The sequence below is a fragment of the Hemicordylus capensis genome, chromosome 14 (genome assembly GCF_027244095.1).
Source record: "Hemicordylus capensis ecotype Gifberg chromosome 14, rHemCap1.1.pri, whole genome shotgun sequence".
Lineage (NCBI taxonomy): Eukaryota > Metazoa > Chordata > Lepidosauria > Squamata > Cordylidae > Hemicordylus > Hemicordylus capensis.
In genome coordinates, this window is record NC_069670.1 from 15,701,815 (window position 1) to 15,717,982 (window position 16,168).

A 16,168-nucleotide genomic window follows, 5' to 3' on the forward strand; every position below is an offset into this window, starting at 1 on the left:
TCTTTTTGGGTTCACCTCGATCCTCTGTCCCAATATTTTTAAAAAGGTAACAATTCTGCATGTGTGCTGTTGGGTACAGACAAGTATTTAACAACACTCAGCTTTGATCCAATACAGGGGTCCCAACAGGTGGTCTAAATACCCCTAGGGGACTGAGGGAATCCCAGGGGGTAATCAGCCTCCCCACCTCATCCTCAGCGATATGTCCACTGCAGAAGGGGAGGGAGGAGGGGGAAGACCCTCCTCCTCTGCTCCCGATTGGCTGGCTGAGTGCTGAAGCTCAGCAGACCCCTCCCCTCAGCCTGATTGACAGGCGTCAGAGACTAAACCCTGAACACTTCCATTGAAATTAATGGGACAAGTACATAAGACTGCTTATGAGTAACTGGTATAAGACAGTTTCTTATGTTCCTTTTTGTAGCACCTGTCCTCTCTCCCTCCTCCTCTTTGTGATCATTTGAATCATATTCTTGCCCCATGATATTCTGTGCTACTGTTGTCTTGCATATGAAACATCTGGTGTTTGTCGCACAAAAGTAGTAATCTGTCCGGTAAAAGCTAATCAGATTAAATGAAGATTTTATTCACCCCTTTATTTTAATTTGAGCTGAATTTCATTCTCCTTATTATGGTTTGTGCTTGATTTATTTGTAAATCCAAATCCAGGGGGGCACTGGGATGACAAAGCTTCAGAAACATCCCTGATGGAAATTTATCATAAGAACATAGAACATAACATAAGAATAAAAGAACAGCCCTGCTGGATCAGGCCCAAGGAGGCCCATCTAGTCCAGCATCCTGTTTCACACCGTGGCCCACCAGATGCCGCTGGAAGCCAACAGGCAAGAGCGGAGGGCATGCCCTCTCTCCTGCTGTTACTCCCCTACAACTGGTACTCGGAGAGGCATCCTGCCTTGGAGGCTGGAGGTGGCCTAAAGCCCTCTGACTAGTAGCCAATGATAGACCTCTCCTCCATGAAGTTATCCAAACCCCTCTTCAAGCCATCCAAATGAGTAGCCAACCCCACATCTTGTGGCAGAGAATTCCACAAGTTGATCATGCATTGTATAGAAAAGTATTTCCATTTGTTGGAACTAAATATCTTTGGCAATCAATTTCATGGGATGACTCCTGGTTCAAGTGTTGTGTGAGAGGGAGAAAAAATTACTTCTGTCCACTTTCTCCGCACCATGCATGATTTTATAGACCTCTATCATGTGTCCGCGCAGTCATCTTTTTTCTAAACTAAAAAGCCCCAACGGTTGTAGCCTTGCCTCATAAGGAAGGTGCTCCAGGCCCCTGATCATCTTGGTTACCCTCTTCTGCACCTTTTCCAGTTCTACAATGTCCTTTTTCTGATGTCCTTTTTAGATCAGGAGAAAGTGGGGGGGAAACAGGGGTGTTTGATTTACTTCTGTGTGGGGATTTCTGCTGAAGATGTGATTTCCATGAATTTCTATTTGAGACTCCATATAAGTTGCCAGGGAGGGGATACTGATTCATTCTATCTTAGTGACTTTCTAGCTGATCAGAATGATATAATATCCTATAATGCGTCTAAATTTTGTTTGATAGACAGTAAAATCTGACAGGAGCTCATTATGAACTGTTGAGTTTGACTTAAACCATTTCTTTTGGTTTTACCTTAATTTTGATTTCTTTTGCAGTGCATCTATATGTATTTCTTTCTCTGTACTGATCAGTGACAGTCATTCATTCATTCATTCGATTTCTATACCGCTCTTCCAAAAAATGGCTCAGGGGAGTTATTACAAGCTAATTACAAGCTTTATTACAAGCTAATAAAGATGTTGGACTTGACACTCTGATAATTTTTATTTGAAGTTTTTATTACTTAACCCAGATGAAAAAAATATTAATATAGTGGCCAGGTTTTCTTGTATAATCTGAAAAACCCGATCTGATCTTTAGCAATGCATTTCAGAAGTAGTTTATATATTTTTCTCTTCTTTTTAAATTTAATTTACATGATGCATTGTTTGTATTTCTTGTATACAGCCGTAATGAGGTTCTGTTCTGTTCTGATGTTGGACTTATTTATATATTTATTTAGCAAATTTGTATACCGCCCACTACCGGTCTCCAGGCAGTTTATATCATTTGAATATTTGGGACTCCTAGAAAATATTCAGGTTAGTTGTTCATTGGTGCTATGGATACCATCTTCCTCTCACCAACACTCATTGGGGAGTTGCATACAGCTGGCTTCTGTTGAGTCAGACATTTATGAATAGTTCAGTACTGCCTACACTGACCGGCAGCAGCCAAACTGGTTCTTAGGAAGGAAGTTTCCTTAGCCCTACCCAGAGGTGCTGCCAGGTACTGGACCAAGGACCTTCTGCATGCAAAACCGATGCTGTAACTCTCTGCTGTGGTCCCATGAACTCATCTTAGCCCCAGCTGACATCTGGAGTTATGAAACCCAGACCAAGTTTCATGACCTCCCTGAGACAGAGCTGGTTTCAATTCTTTCTGTCACGCTGTTAAGATTAGGACAACGACTCTGCCCATGCAAGTGGGTCATGATATTTTTAGGCATGAAGCCAGCCATGCTCGGAGACAGAGCTCTAGGCAACAGAAGATCGGAGAGAATCATTGGGATGCCCAAGAAATGAATTGGGGACAAAGATTTATAAGAGGAAATGACAGCAACAGGCAATGGGTGTTTGGGTTTTTTAATGCAATAGTGGTTTTATTTTGAAAGAGAAGTGATGCACAGCTTCACATTCGATACTTCAGGGAGCATGGAAGTGCAAACCCAAAGAGAGCAATTTGATATGACACATTCAAGAATATTAAGGACTCAGACAAAAATCTCGTGCTCATTTTGCTCATAATGGGATGGCTCAGTTCAGCAAAGCTTTAGAAACTACAATTCTGGAAGCAAGATCTGCACCTTGATTTCTCTCCGTTGTCTTCGTTCAGTGGACTGTCGCATCGGGGTGTATTACTGGCAGGTGTGACATCCATTGGTGCTTCCTTGCTGGGAGTAAAAGAAGGAGCTGGACCCAGCACCTGAACCCCCAGTGTGGGATCTGTACCCACCAGACCCACTTCCCCATCCATAGGGGATCATCTTCCTTTCACAAGGGTTGTATTGCTGGATTCCAAAGGGTGGTCGGGGCAGTGGAGGGCTGGTCCTGGGATGGTCAGGATGAAGGTGGGTGGCTGGATGGTCAGGGTACTGGGAGGGCAGCTGGCGTAGCATCTGGGGTCCATCTTGGTGTCTGGATCTGGAGGAAGATGATTTCAGGGAAGGGGAGACAGAGAATGCATCAGGGTCAATGCCATTGGAATCTTGGAGTGGTCCATTGACCTCCAAACATGCATTTCAGGAACTTCAGCAGGTAAGAAGCACACCATAAAGCCCATGGCAGGGAATTTGTGGGAAAGCTATAGCACCTGGCACACAAAATCAAATATTTTACAGCAATGTTTTTCTAGATGTCATGGTTGGTATTATCCAAAGCCTTCTGTACTTGCTCACCAAAAACCATCGTACCGGCTGCCGTGAGTGTCAACATCCTGTGATGTTCCTGTGATCTTCCTCAATGCTCTTCAAATGTCCATGCATATTGCAGAGTATTTTACAACGGCAAAGGGGCTGGAACTAAGTTTCAGCCACACTGGAACCAACAGGAAATATTTCCCTGGAATTTCCCCCCTCCCCACTATTGGATCTCCATCTTCCACATCTACCAACCAACAAAGAAACTTCAGTTTTCAACCTGAGAGACTCTACTGGAGCTAAGAATTCAAGTACATTCCCCAACTCAAAAATCAGCATCCTGTTTCGGAGATAAAGAATTCTTAGAGGTTTGCAAATGTTAAGATGTATCTCAGCTATATTTACCCAGTTCTTGAAGGAATGCGATTCAACTGGAACGTCTCAGGTGGCTGGAAGCTGGTGTAGTTGCTCTCTCTGCTCTGGGTTTTCATACCCTTCCTGAAGTGTGAAGTATTTTAATAATGTTTTTATTAATTGATTTTCTTGTTAATTACCTTCCCCCTTGGGTAACACCTTGGTGGTTTCACAATGTTCTTGTTAATTACCTTTGCCCTTGGGTAACACCTCGGCAGTTTCCAGGACTGGTTGAATTGTGAGTAACTCTTCTCACTCACCGTCTCATGCTTTGTCTCCTAGGGTGTAAATGCCTATGGGTCAAGTTCCACTGACCATACCTTCACTGGAAAGGCCTATGGGTCAAGTTTTCAAGATTGGTTTTGGTTGCCCAATTTCAAAGTTTCTTCTGCCATCTTATGTGGTTCCCTACCCCTAAGAAGCTCATGATCTTCAAGGAGACTTAAGGGATATATCCTTATATCAATGAGCAACATCCACTGAGTTGAATAGGGATAGTTGCTCTCCCCTGCTAAAGAGAAGAGAGCCCACCCTTTAGGAATCACCTCTTTGCCCAGGTACCAGGGGTGATTCCGAAGCTGTCGTGCCACAAAAGTGCTTGAAGATGGTTCACTGCCCCCAAAGGGTTTCAGTGGCTGAAAAGGGACACAAGGAAGAATCCAGCAGTGGCCACTGGGAAGGGAATCTATTCTGGGCTGAAATGGGACAGTTGCTCTCCTCCTGTGAGCACCATGTTGAAACGTGTCTCTCTGTCCAATGAACAGATTCCCAACCTCGGTGCCATAAGAGGGCCTGAAGGTTCTCTGGCCCAAAGATCGACTCCCAATCTAAAAAGAAAACACGCTTTCCACTAGGAAGGATGCTGGGCTGTGATGAAGAGAGACAGTTGCTGCCCCCTTCTAAACAGAAGAGAGCTGCCATTTTAAGAAGGCACTTCTTGGCCCAGTTATCAAGGGTAGCTCGCTTCTCAAAACAGAAAAGCAAGCTAAATTCTCAGCAAACATATAACTTCCCAAATGTAAAGACTGTTATAGCAACTGCCCCTATTCAGCCAGGGACAGCATCCTTCCCATGGCTTCCCATGGTGTCTCCCTTGGGTTTCTGATTCTGATCCTAAGCCCTTTGGAGAAAGGGTTAGGGTTATGTTCAACATTATGTCCGGACAGGGTTGTTGTATGTAGATTACAGAATTTATATTTTGCATTAAGAGGAAGGAAGGAAGGAAGGAAGGAAGGAAGGAAGGGAGGGAGGGAGGGAGCTGTGCCAGGGGTGTGACATTGGAGAAGGTGAGTACTGCTTAGCCACACAACAATAAAAAATTAATTCTTTGCACACAGAAAATTTGCATGTCACAGAGAGGTCAGTCCAGAACCTTGATTTTTGGGTAGATACTCCTTAGTTGGCTATTTTACCATTGTTAATTATAATCTTATTCATTTTTTTTATTTATATTTGTTATATTTACATTGTTATTTGCATTCTTTATGTTCTCTTTTCTGGTCAATGGCTGTAATAAAATTGAACTGAACTGATTTTTGGAAAGTTAACCTTCTTTGGGCAAGAATCTTTGATTCTCCCTAACCCAAAAGGTGATATATTGAAAATGCCACCAGATTGCCTTCATCTCTTGCTTCACATAAGGTGATAAAAACAACTTTATAAACGGATGACCAAAACCGCATTTCAAACACCTGACCAACTGGGATTCACCAAGAAAGGACTCCACCCTATGGGGTGAAACGTGAGGGAGGAGGAGGAGTTACTCACAATTCAGTCACCTCTGGATGAACGGAGGTCTTAGCAATTAGCAAGAACATTCTGAAAATAAATGAGTGACACATTCTCAGGACACTTCAGAAAAGGTATAAAAACCCTGGGCAGAGAGAGCTTCTTCACCAGCTTCCAGCCACCCTGAGACGCTCCAGTTGACTTATGTTCCTTTGAGAACTTGGTAAGTTTAGCTGAGATACATCTTAGCATCTGCTAACTGCTGTGAGTTCTTTGGCTCCTAAACTTGAACCTGGTTTTCTTTTCTGGTTGTTGAAGTTATTTGAATGATGAAGGCCACCAACTAAGTAGAGTTTTTCAGTAGTGGGACTTGACTCTCTTTCTTGGTCAGCAGCAGAAGAGAATGGAGATCCAGGAATCGGGAACGCAGTGGGTGGCTGGGACCCAGTGTGATTCTTGCTGTTGGTTCCAATGAGGGTGAAATCTAGTTTCAGCCCATCTAGGGTGCTTAGAGATTCTGGAATACGCAGAGACATTTGAAGAACATTTGGGGGTGTGGGGTTCAGATGCAGAATGCCAATAATCAGTGTAGTTACTCTAAGAGCTTACTTAGGCCAACGGGTTGTGGTGAGGCATCCAAAGAGTGTACCGTCAGTCTCCAGAGGAAGGTCCATATGGGACATTCCTCTGAAGGCAGGGGAAATTGTTTCACCACCCATAACATCTAGCAAAGAAGTAATGTAGAATGTTCCTTCTCCTTCTCCTCCTCCTCTGCCATCAATCAGTCAGGTGTTCTTTTTCATTGTCATGGGCTTTGTGCTGTGCTTCGTATCCCCTGCTGTTTCTGAAATGAATATTTGAAGGTGAATGAACCACTAAGAGATTCCTATTGCATTGACCCTGAGCTGTTCTTTTTCTTTCCTTCCCTGACATCATCTTCCTCCAGATCCAGACACCAAGATGGCCTCCAGATGGAACCAGTGCTATGCCAGCTGTCCTCCCAGTACCCTGACCATCCAGCCACCCCCCTTCGTCCTGACCATCCCCGGACCAAGCCTCCAGTGTCCAGACCAGCCCTTTGGCATTCAGCAATGCAACCCCTGTGAGGGGATGATCCCCTACAGACGGGGAAGTGGGGCTGGTGGGTACAGATCCATCACTGGGGGTGCAGGCTCCAGATCCTGCTCTTCCTTTTACTCTCAGCAAGGAAGCACCGATAGATGCTACACCTGCCAGTAATACACCCCAATGCTGCACTCCACAGAATGAAGACGAAGGCAAGAAATCAAGAGAGCAGATGCAGTGAAGTCCAGACAGTGCTTCCAGAAATGTAGCTTGTATAAACCTTGGGTTTCCGGGACTGGTCCACCACATTACAAACAATATGAGCATGTGATTTTTGCCCGAGTCCTTCCAGGTCCTTAATATTCCTGGATGACTTGTATCGAACAGCTAAGTCTGGTTTTCTGCTTCCCTGCTCCATGAAATGTCCATCTGTGCTTTGCTTCTCTTCCAAAATAAAACCAACAATGCAGCAAAAACAAATCAGTTGCCTGTGATTGTCATTTCCTCTGAGGCATCTTCATTCAAGATGGAATTCCTCCCTGGGCAAAGAGCAGGGGTGTAACTATAATAGGGCAAGGGGAGACAGTTGTCCGGGGGCCCACTGCCTTGACCCCCCCAGAAGCAAGTCACATGACTGACTTCCCCAGCTTCCTTCAGTTGTATTCATCCTCTGAAACTGATGTGAGTGTTAAGACCTGGAGCTAGCAGAACAGCATGTTTTTCTCTGGTACGATTAAATGACTTGCATTGTCCACAATTCACAAAACCTTTTAAAAAGAGGGAAAGCACAAGACTCATGGGCATGACCTTCGCTTTGCTTGATTAACTCAAATCTTGTGTCGCCTAGTGTTCTGTCTCTGACCGGGGATAGCTTCACGCCTCAAGTAATTGTTGCTCATTTTATGGGCAGAGGTTTTGTGCTTATATTAGCAACGTGACAGGAACTCTCTCTCAGTGTGGTAGTCAATCTGTGTCTGTGCTTTTCAACGTGTGGGGCTAAAATGATTTCATTAGCCCATTACCGAGAGGTAGATTATCCATTGTGCATGCAGAAGGTGCCTGATTAATTCTCTGGTGACATCTCTGGTTAGGGCTGAGAAAGCCTCCTGCCTAAAAACCTGTTTGACTGCTGCCAGTCAGTGTAGGAAATACTGAACTGCATGGAACAAAAGCTTGACTCAGCAGAAAGCAGCTGTATCTGACACCCCCATAGAGTGTTGGTGAGAGGCAGATGGTACCCATAGCACTGGTTGATTAATTGCACCATGAATGTTAGCTAGGAGTCCCAGACAGTAGTGTGTGGAAATCCTCACATACAAGAAAATCAAACTTTCCCCATTGCATTTTCTTCAGGGACGCTTCTGAGGTTTCCTCATCTAAACATCCTTCTGGATTTGGGATTTCCAGAGCAATTGGCCTTTTCCCAAGTAGAAATTTGTCTTGACTCGGTACAAAGCAACTTCCTGTGTTCAATGCTCCTCTTTGGAACCAAATCCCTGCTTGGAATATGGATACGATGGATATTTATATCCTGCGATTCAACAAGAGTCCCCAAAGCGGTTCACATAGATATAAATAAAATGGCTCCCTGTGTCCAAAGGGCTCTTAAAAAGGAAATCCTAACAGAGACACCAGCAACAGCCACTGGAGGGATGCTGTGCTGGGGCTAGATAGGGCCAGTTGCTCTCCATCTGCTAAATAAAGAGGAACAATAAAGAATAATGAGAATCAATTTATTTCGACAGGAGTAGTTTAATATGAACTGTTGAGTTCAACTTAAACCTTTTGTTGTTGTTACGATATACCTTAATATGGATTTCTTTTGCGGTGCATCTATATGTATTTCTTTCTCTGTACCTATCGGTGACAGTCATTCATTCATTCATTCATTCATTCAATTTCTATACGGCTTTTCCAGGGGTGTAGCAAGGTTGGAGTGGGCCCAGAGACAAGATATTAAAATGGGGCCCCCCCTCACTGAAGCTCAGCTCATGAAGTAAATAAATCTTAAATGAGGCTGAATAATGGTAACAAAAAGCATATATATATATATATCTCCTATGTGCCACAATAGAACATCATCCTAAATTATTTTTTAAAAGATTTTGTAAATTGTGGACAATGCAAGTCATTTCAGGGTACTAGAGAAAGACCTGCTGTTCTGGTAGCTCCAGGTCCTAACACTCACATCAATTTTGGAGGATGAATACAACTGAAGGAAGCCCGGGCGGGTGTGCAGCTGGGGGAGTCAGTCATGTGACTTGCCTCGGGGGGGGGCAAGGCAGTGGGCCCCAGAACAACTGTCTCCCCTTGCCCTATTATAGTTACGCCCCTGGGCTCTTCCAAAAATGGCTCCGGGAAGTTATTACAAGCTTTATTACAAGCTAATAAAGATGCTGGACTTATTTAGATATGTATTTAGCAAATTTGTATACCACCCACTACCGGTCTCCAGGCAGTTTATATCATTTGAATATTTGGCTCCTAGAAAACATTCAGTTTGTTGTTCATTGGTGCTATGGATACTATCTGCCGCTCACCGACACTTTTGGGGAGATGCATGCAGCTGCCTTCTGCTGAGTCCAGCCTTTCTGAATAGTTCAGTACCGCCTACTCTGACTGGCAGCAGCCAAACTGGTTCTTAGGAAGGAAGTTTCCTCAGCCCTACCGAGAGATGCTGCCAGCAACTGAACCAGGGCTCCTTCTACATGCAAAACTGATGCTGTACCTTGAAGCTGTGGTCCCATGAACTTAACTTGGCCTCACCTGACATCTGGAGTTGAGAAACCCAGGCCAAATTACATTACCTCCCTGAGACAGAGCTGGTTTCTCCCTGTCATGCTGTTAATAGTAGCACAACGACTCTGCCCAATCAAGTGGGTCATGATACCTTTAGGCATGAAGCCAGCCACACTCGGAGACAGACCTCTAGGCTACAAAACACTGGAGATTATCAGGTAACCCATTGGGATGCACAGGGTTGAAATCCAACATGGATCAAGATTCATAACAGGAAAGGATAGCAACAGGCAACTGATTATTTTTGATGCAGTAGTGATTTTATTTGGAAGAAGAAAGCCAGACAGAGCGATTCAATCAAACTCTTCCAAGAATATAAGGGTCCTGGAAGACAAACATCTTATGCTCCTCTTGCTTGTCATGTGGTAAGCCAATTCTGCAAGCACTTCTGGAAGTGATGTCTGCACCTTCACTGGAGCTGTTCTCTTGATTTCTCTCCATCGTCTCCGCTCTGTGGACCGCAGCATTGGGGCTTAGAACTTGCTTCCTTGCTGAGGGTTGCAGGAGGAGCTGGATCTGGAGCCTGCACCCCAAGTGACGGATCTGTACCCACCAGCCCCACTTCCCTTTCCGTAGGGGATCATCCTCTCACAGGGGTTGTATTGTTGAATGCCAAAGGGCTGGTCCGGGCAGTGGAGGGCAGGTCCCGGGATGGTCAGAACAAAGGGTGGTGGCTGGATGGTCACAGTACTGGGAGGACAGCTGGCGTAGCATCTGGGGTCCATCTTGGTGTCTGGATCTGGAGGAAGATGAGATCAGGGAAGGGGAGACAGAGAACGCATCAGGGTCAGTGCAATAGGAATCTCTCAGTGGCTCATTGATCTTCAAACATTCATTCCAGAAACTGCAGCAGGTAAGAAGCACTCAGGTAAGCCCATGGCAATGAATTTGTTGTGGGATGTACAGCACCAGGCACAAAATTAAATATTTTACAGTAATATTTGGCTTGGTGTTATGCATGGTTTTATGATTTGAATGGACATCCAAGGGGAACCAACAAATGGACCCTAGAACAAATCAATCCAGTATTTTCACTTTTTACCACAAATGACCAGGCTCAAACGATCATACTTTGGACACATTATGCGAAAACCCAGCTCCCTCGAGAAGTCCATCATGCTGGAAAAAGTTGGAGGAAAGGGAAGAAGAGGATGACCAGCAGCAAGGTGGATGGACTCAGTTACGGCAGCAATGAATGTACCACTGAGAGATTTTAAAGGCCAAGTTGAAGATAGAACATCCCGGAGAGAATCTATCTATGTGGTCACTAAGAGTCGACACTGACTTGACGGCAGTTATTCAATCAAACAAACTAACGGTCACTCATTTATTTATTTACTCATTTATTTACTCATTCATTGATTCAGTCAGTCAGTCATTCGATTTATACACCGCCCTTCCAAAAACGGCTCAGGGAGGTTTACCTCAAAATAAAAACAAAGAATGATAAAAAGCAAAACTATCAAAACAGCATACCACCAATTAGCAGTCAAAACGTGTAAACAGGTGAAAACCCTGAAGAACCAGGACAAACATTTACAACAGCTGAAACATCCTGGAAGGCCAGGCCCAACAAGGGTCAACTGAATGCCAATACTGAGCTCAGGTTACCGATTTCTGTTTACGGTTTTATTCCAAAAGATCCCCTTCCTCTCTAGGAAGAAACGACTTCTCTTTTGCAAACGGTCTCTACTCCATGTGTGGCTTACCACAACCCATCATCCTAAATTACATCTTGCAGAAGCAGCAGTCATTGTCCACATTCTGTGCCTGGACCTTCCCCCTCCATGCTCTTCAAATGTCTACGGATATAGCAAAATATCCTAGCACTGCAAAGGGGCTGACACGGAATTTCACCCCCATTGGAGCCAAAGGCAAAAATATTTCTGATTCTTCGCCCCTGCCCTCTCTCTTCTACATCTCCGTCCTCCTCTTCCGCCAACCCTCAGAGATTCTAAACTTACGTTTTGGTGGTGAGAAACTCGGCTTAGTTGGTGGTTCTAATGATTCAAACAAATTAAGCAACTGGTGGGCTTAGAAGTAAACCATGATCTACCCCAAACTTCCTATGTGGCATTGTGCCTCACTTCCCTTTCCAAATAAAACCTCCATTGCATTGACAAAAAGTCCAGCTTCCTTCTACTTTATTTCCCTTTTCTTAATCTCCATCCCTATTAGAATCCATCCCTGGCAATGGATTCAGAGAGAAAGAGAGAGAGAAAGAGAGAGAGAGCTAGAATCAACTTTATGGAGAAAGATGACCAGAAAGGAAATGGTACCTTGAGGTATAAGAGGCTTTCTCCAACTGAGTCAACAATTAAATAATAACCACAGAAAGGGCTGTTGGATACTTACAGTAATTTCAGGCCCTGCAAATTACCAATTTGTTGCTGTCCACTAATTTCAGCTCCGTGCGCAGAGATTTCATCATGCCCTTGAGGTTAGGAAAGAAAAGGACCTGGAGAACATATGCAGAAAAGGGTCTTGTACTAAAACCGAAAGCAAGAGCAGCTGAAGAATGGAAGATTTATTCTGACATGTGTCTCTATGAGCTGGTTTTGTGACAGTGAGCATGAATTCTCCCTTTGCTAAGCAGGGTCTGCCTTGTAAGGATGTGCAAACCGATTTGGATTCGGATCGGTTAGAATTCAAACCAGTTCGGTTCGAAGGTTCGAACGCAGTTATGGTAGAGTTCTAACCAAGCTGAGTCCAGCTCATTTTGAACTGGATCGAACAGGCTCGAAGGCTCAAGGCTGCATTTTGCAAAGCAATTTTGTGTCACTTGAGTCACTAAAATTGATTGGCTGAACTCCCACTTCTATGATTGGCCAGATGTATCTGGCCCTTTGGTAGGCTTGGAAATGTTGCCAGTCATGGAGAACTGTCACCGGATTCGCCAGGGGGGATGAACAAGGTGGGTTCCAAATGAGGGAGAATCAACTAATATTTAAAGGCAAGCCAGGCCATGCAAGGTCATACTGAGCAGGCGCGGTGGCCTCCGAAATGGCCACTATGCCAGGGAATAGGACCAGAAAGGGCCGAAGATGCCTGAACCCATGTTTAGGAAAAGGAAGGCCAGCAGGGGGAGGGAGAACTTCTGCAGACCCCACCACCACTAGCTTGGAGAAGCCCCCTGGAGGGGTAAGTTAAAAGGTTTAAAAAATAAATAAATAAGCTCAACAAACCCCCAAACTGTTTGTGTGTGTTTGGTTCAGGGTAGAGCCAAACCAGGGGTGGTTTGGTTCGATCCCAAACCTTTGAACTGAACTGGTTCAATGTCTAACCAGTTCGGATTCAATCTGGTTTGCATACCCCTAGTGCCCGCGTGCTTTGGGGGTTGGGTGGTAGTTGGCACCCATGGGTGCCTACCATCCACCCCAGTTTTGTCCCCATAGGGGCTCTCCATAGGGAATAATGGCCCCATTATTTCCTATGTAGAATCTCTCAAAACCGGTTCGAGTGAGGTTCAAATTTGAATAGAACTTGAAGATTCAAACGATAACACACAATAATTTTGCTGGTCTTCAAAGCTTCTCACAGACCTTGGAACTGGTTTTTCAGCACTGGGGGTGGGGTGGGGATCATGCATTGAGATGTGGTGGAGCAGAACATTAGAACTGCCCTGGATTTGAGCCCTACCTGGATCTGAACATCTGGAAGGTTGCTTGAGTTTTCTCCCATCTTCCAATTCTGAAGGCATGTTTTAAAACCACAGTTGAGCAAAACAATCTCTGTGGAGAAGGGCGAGGGAGTTCCAACAAATGCTTTGTCTTGTAATGATTAATCAGGGGTTTATTTCAGCTATGTAGACTTTTCCGCCCACGAGGCTCCAAAGGGCGGCTGTCATGTCAAGCAAGGCGACTGCAAACATAACAGACCAGCTAAATCATAGACATAACTGCAGTCAAAACCACACCAAAGCCAAAGAAAAGCTTAGGGACAAAGCTTATGCCCTCAAATGCTTTTGAAATAGCACCGCATAAGGGCGGGATTTGTTTATTCTTCTCGTAATACTGTGTACTTAAAATGTATTTGATTCTTGAAAAGCCCCAAGGTATTGAGGTCGGAATAGGAAATCTCACTCAGCCACGAAGCTTACTTGGTGAATTTGGGTCAGGTGCGATTTCTCCGCCTAGCCTACCTTACTAGGCTGTTGTGAGGGTCACGCTGAGAGGTGGAGAACATGTTCATAGGAAGAGGATGAGGTCCGAATCAGTTATAAGAGTTATTCTCCTTAACTCAGTTTTATAGGCTGTTTATAACATTCCCCCCCAGAAATGGCAAAGAACCAACGGGAGGTAATGTAATCTTCCTGCTAACTGGCAAAAGAGGCACCTTTCAAAGTGGAGATTCTCTCTGTTAGTGGCGGGGCCGTGAGCAGGGCCTGAGATGATGAGGTTTTTTAGCGTGTGTTTGCAGTTTCAGCTATTTACAGCTCAGCTATATATACCCGGTTTCAATTATTGTGGGGGTGAATGTTGGCCATGGACAGTTTCTGTGCCTGCGTTCCACACTTTCGTTGGCATTTCCAATGGTACTTCTTGTAGGGGAAGAATGGCAGTTCAGTCGCCAAATAGCAAAGCAACACCAGTTGGGTGGGAAAGCAGCCAAGCAAGAGGTCTTGAGACAGTTCTTTAGTACCGAAGAACTGCAAGGGTTTATTTAAAGAAAGGGTTACAAACAAATGTGGAAGAGCCTGCAGCTTTATTCCAGCTGTGGCTCATGGCTTGAAGAGAGAGACCAAAACAAACAGCCATCTCTGGAGAGACAAAATGGAGCTGAACTACAACAACAAATATTTAGCGTGGTTTCGGTATTCGCAGTGGTAGTGCAGAACATAACACAAGTGATAATCAAGGGCCCCCTGTACCAGAGATGGACGAATACTTTTGCGGAACAAATGTCAGATGTTTAAATATACAGCACAACAGTAGGCCCTAATGTGAATTAGCACAAAAATGTCACCTAAATAAGGGGGGTGGGGGTGAGCATAAGAAGCTGCCTTCTACTGCCTTCTACCTGTTGGTCCATATAACTCAGTATTGCCTGCCCAGGCTGGCAGCGGCTTCTCCAAGATTGCAGGCAGGAGTCTCTCTCAACTGCTACAAATAAACAGAAAATCCATGCAGTATATGTACAGAAAAACCGAAAAGATGACAAAACGGATGAGCGACGGGATAAAGAAACACAAGAATGAGAAAAGGCTCCTATCAAATCAAAGAGAACAGTGTATCTTGAAATTTGTCATTCCAAAGCGTCGTAAGCATTGCCCATTCTTGTACGAACCTGTCTTTAGTGTATGCCCTTCCAGGACAGGCATTCAATACATAATTAGGGAGGGGCAAATTCACCCCCTTTTATTCTTTTATTTGTCCTGCCCTACAAGCCACGCCTGCTGAATTCCTGTTGAATCAGAAACATTTCTAAACTTCATTCCAAAAGTGGGGTGTGTGCACCATTTGCCAGAGTTTGGTTCTGTTCCTTTGGCATCTTTTCCGCCCTTCTGTGTTTCCAGTGCATACCTGTGTGATGATCAAACACTGCAGAAACCAAAACCGATGTGATGATTGTGTGTATGATGGCTGGAAGACACTCTTCCAGGGGATTATGGGATCTGTAGTCCAAAAACAGCGGGGGGGGGGTGCTAAGTTGAGCAGGCCTGGGCTAGAAGGTACGAGGGTCTGACTCAGCAACATGGGAAGCTGCTGTATGCGACGATTGCCAGTTACGTCGATCCAAACTGTATACCCTACATTTGGTAGCCTGCTTCAATGGACTCTGAGTCATAGAATACGGACTCTAATACTGACTGCAACACTTCACTCTGCAATCAGCCGACGCTGCTTTTAGACCGATGATGATATAGTCAGCTATCCAACGGGTTGCAATATGGACAGTTAGGCAGCAGATGGCAGCAGCTGACGGGGCAGCGACAGATGCAGTCCCAGAGAGTATGTTAATCCTGAACTACAACACAATGGCCACCTTCTGGGAATCATCCTGCAGACCATCGTCCAACCCAGTGCGGGCAAACTCCAGTTCCAGGGCAGAGGAGCCCCTCCCTCAAGGCCACATCCCAGCTAGCTCCATAGCCCTCGCGTCGCCAGCTCCGTAGCCCTCGTGTCGTACATGAGCAGGCTGGCAGCTATTGGCCACAATCTTCAAGGGGGCGTGCCCAATGTGCTTGTGCCTCATTGGCATGAACTGCCCACCCTTGGCAGGGAAAGGGCATTTGATAGGTTGATTGATTAAGTGCTGTCAAGTCGATGTCGACTCTTAGCGACCACATAGATCGATTCTCTTCAGGATGATCTGTCTTCCACTTGGCATTGAACGTCTCTCAGTGGTGTACTCATTGCTGTTGTCATCAAGTCCCTCCACCTTGTATAGTTTAAGTCTTTTTATTTTAGAGTCTTTTATATTTCTTATGGTTTCAGTCATGTTTAGATGTTGTGACGCGTCTATACCTACAAAGATTAGAATAGTTCAGACCATGGTTTCCCCCCGTGACACTCTATGGATGCAAAAGATGGACTTTGAAGAAGCAAGATAGAAAAAAGTATTGAGACATTTGAACGTTGGTGCTGGAGAACACTTTTGAGGAGACCATGTCCAGCCAGGAAAACAAACCAATGGAGCATAGAACAAATCAATCCAGAATTTTCACTTGAGGCACAAATGGCCAGGCTCAAA

The 16,168-nt window shown here is 44.8% G+C and overlaps 1 long non-coding RNA gene across 1 annotated transcript; it reads right to left on the reverse strand.

Annotated features, from left to right (window-relative positions):
- Positions 1 to 2,693: 2,693 nt before the first annotated feature.
- Positions 2,694 to 13,243, reverse strand: LOC128336981 (uncharacterized). Its single transcript, XR_008312139.1, has 3 exons — positions 13,115 to 13,243; positions 11,831 to 11,933; positions 2,694 to 3,254 (listed from the first exon to the last, which is right to left on the reverse strand). It is a non-coding gene; the product is annotated as an uncharacterized LOC128336981 (long non-coding RNA).
- Between the last annotated feature and the right edge of the window lie 2,925 nt (positions 13,244 to 16,168).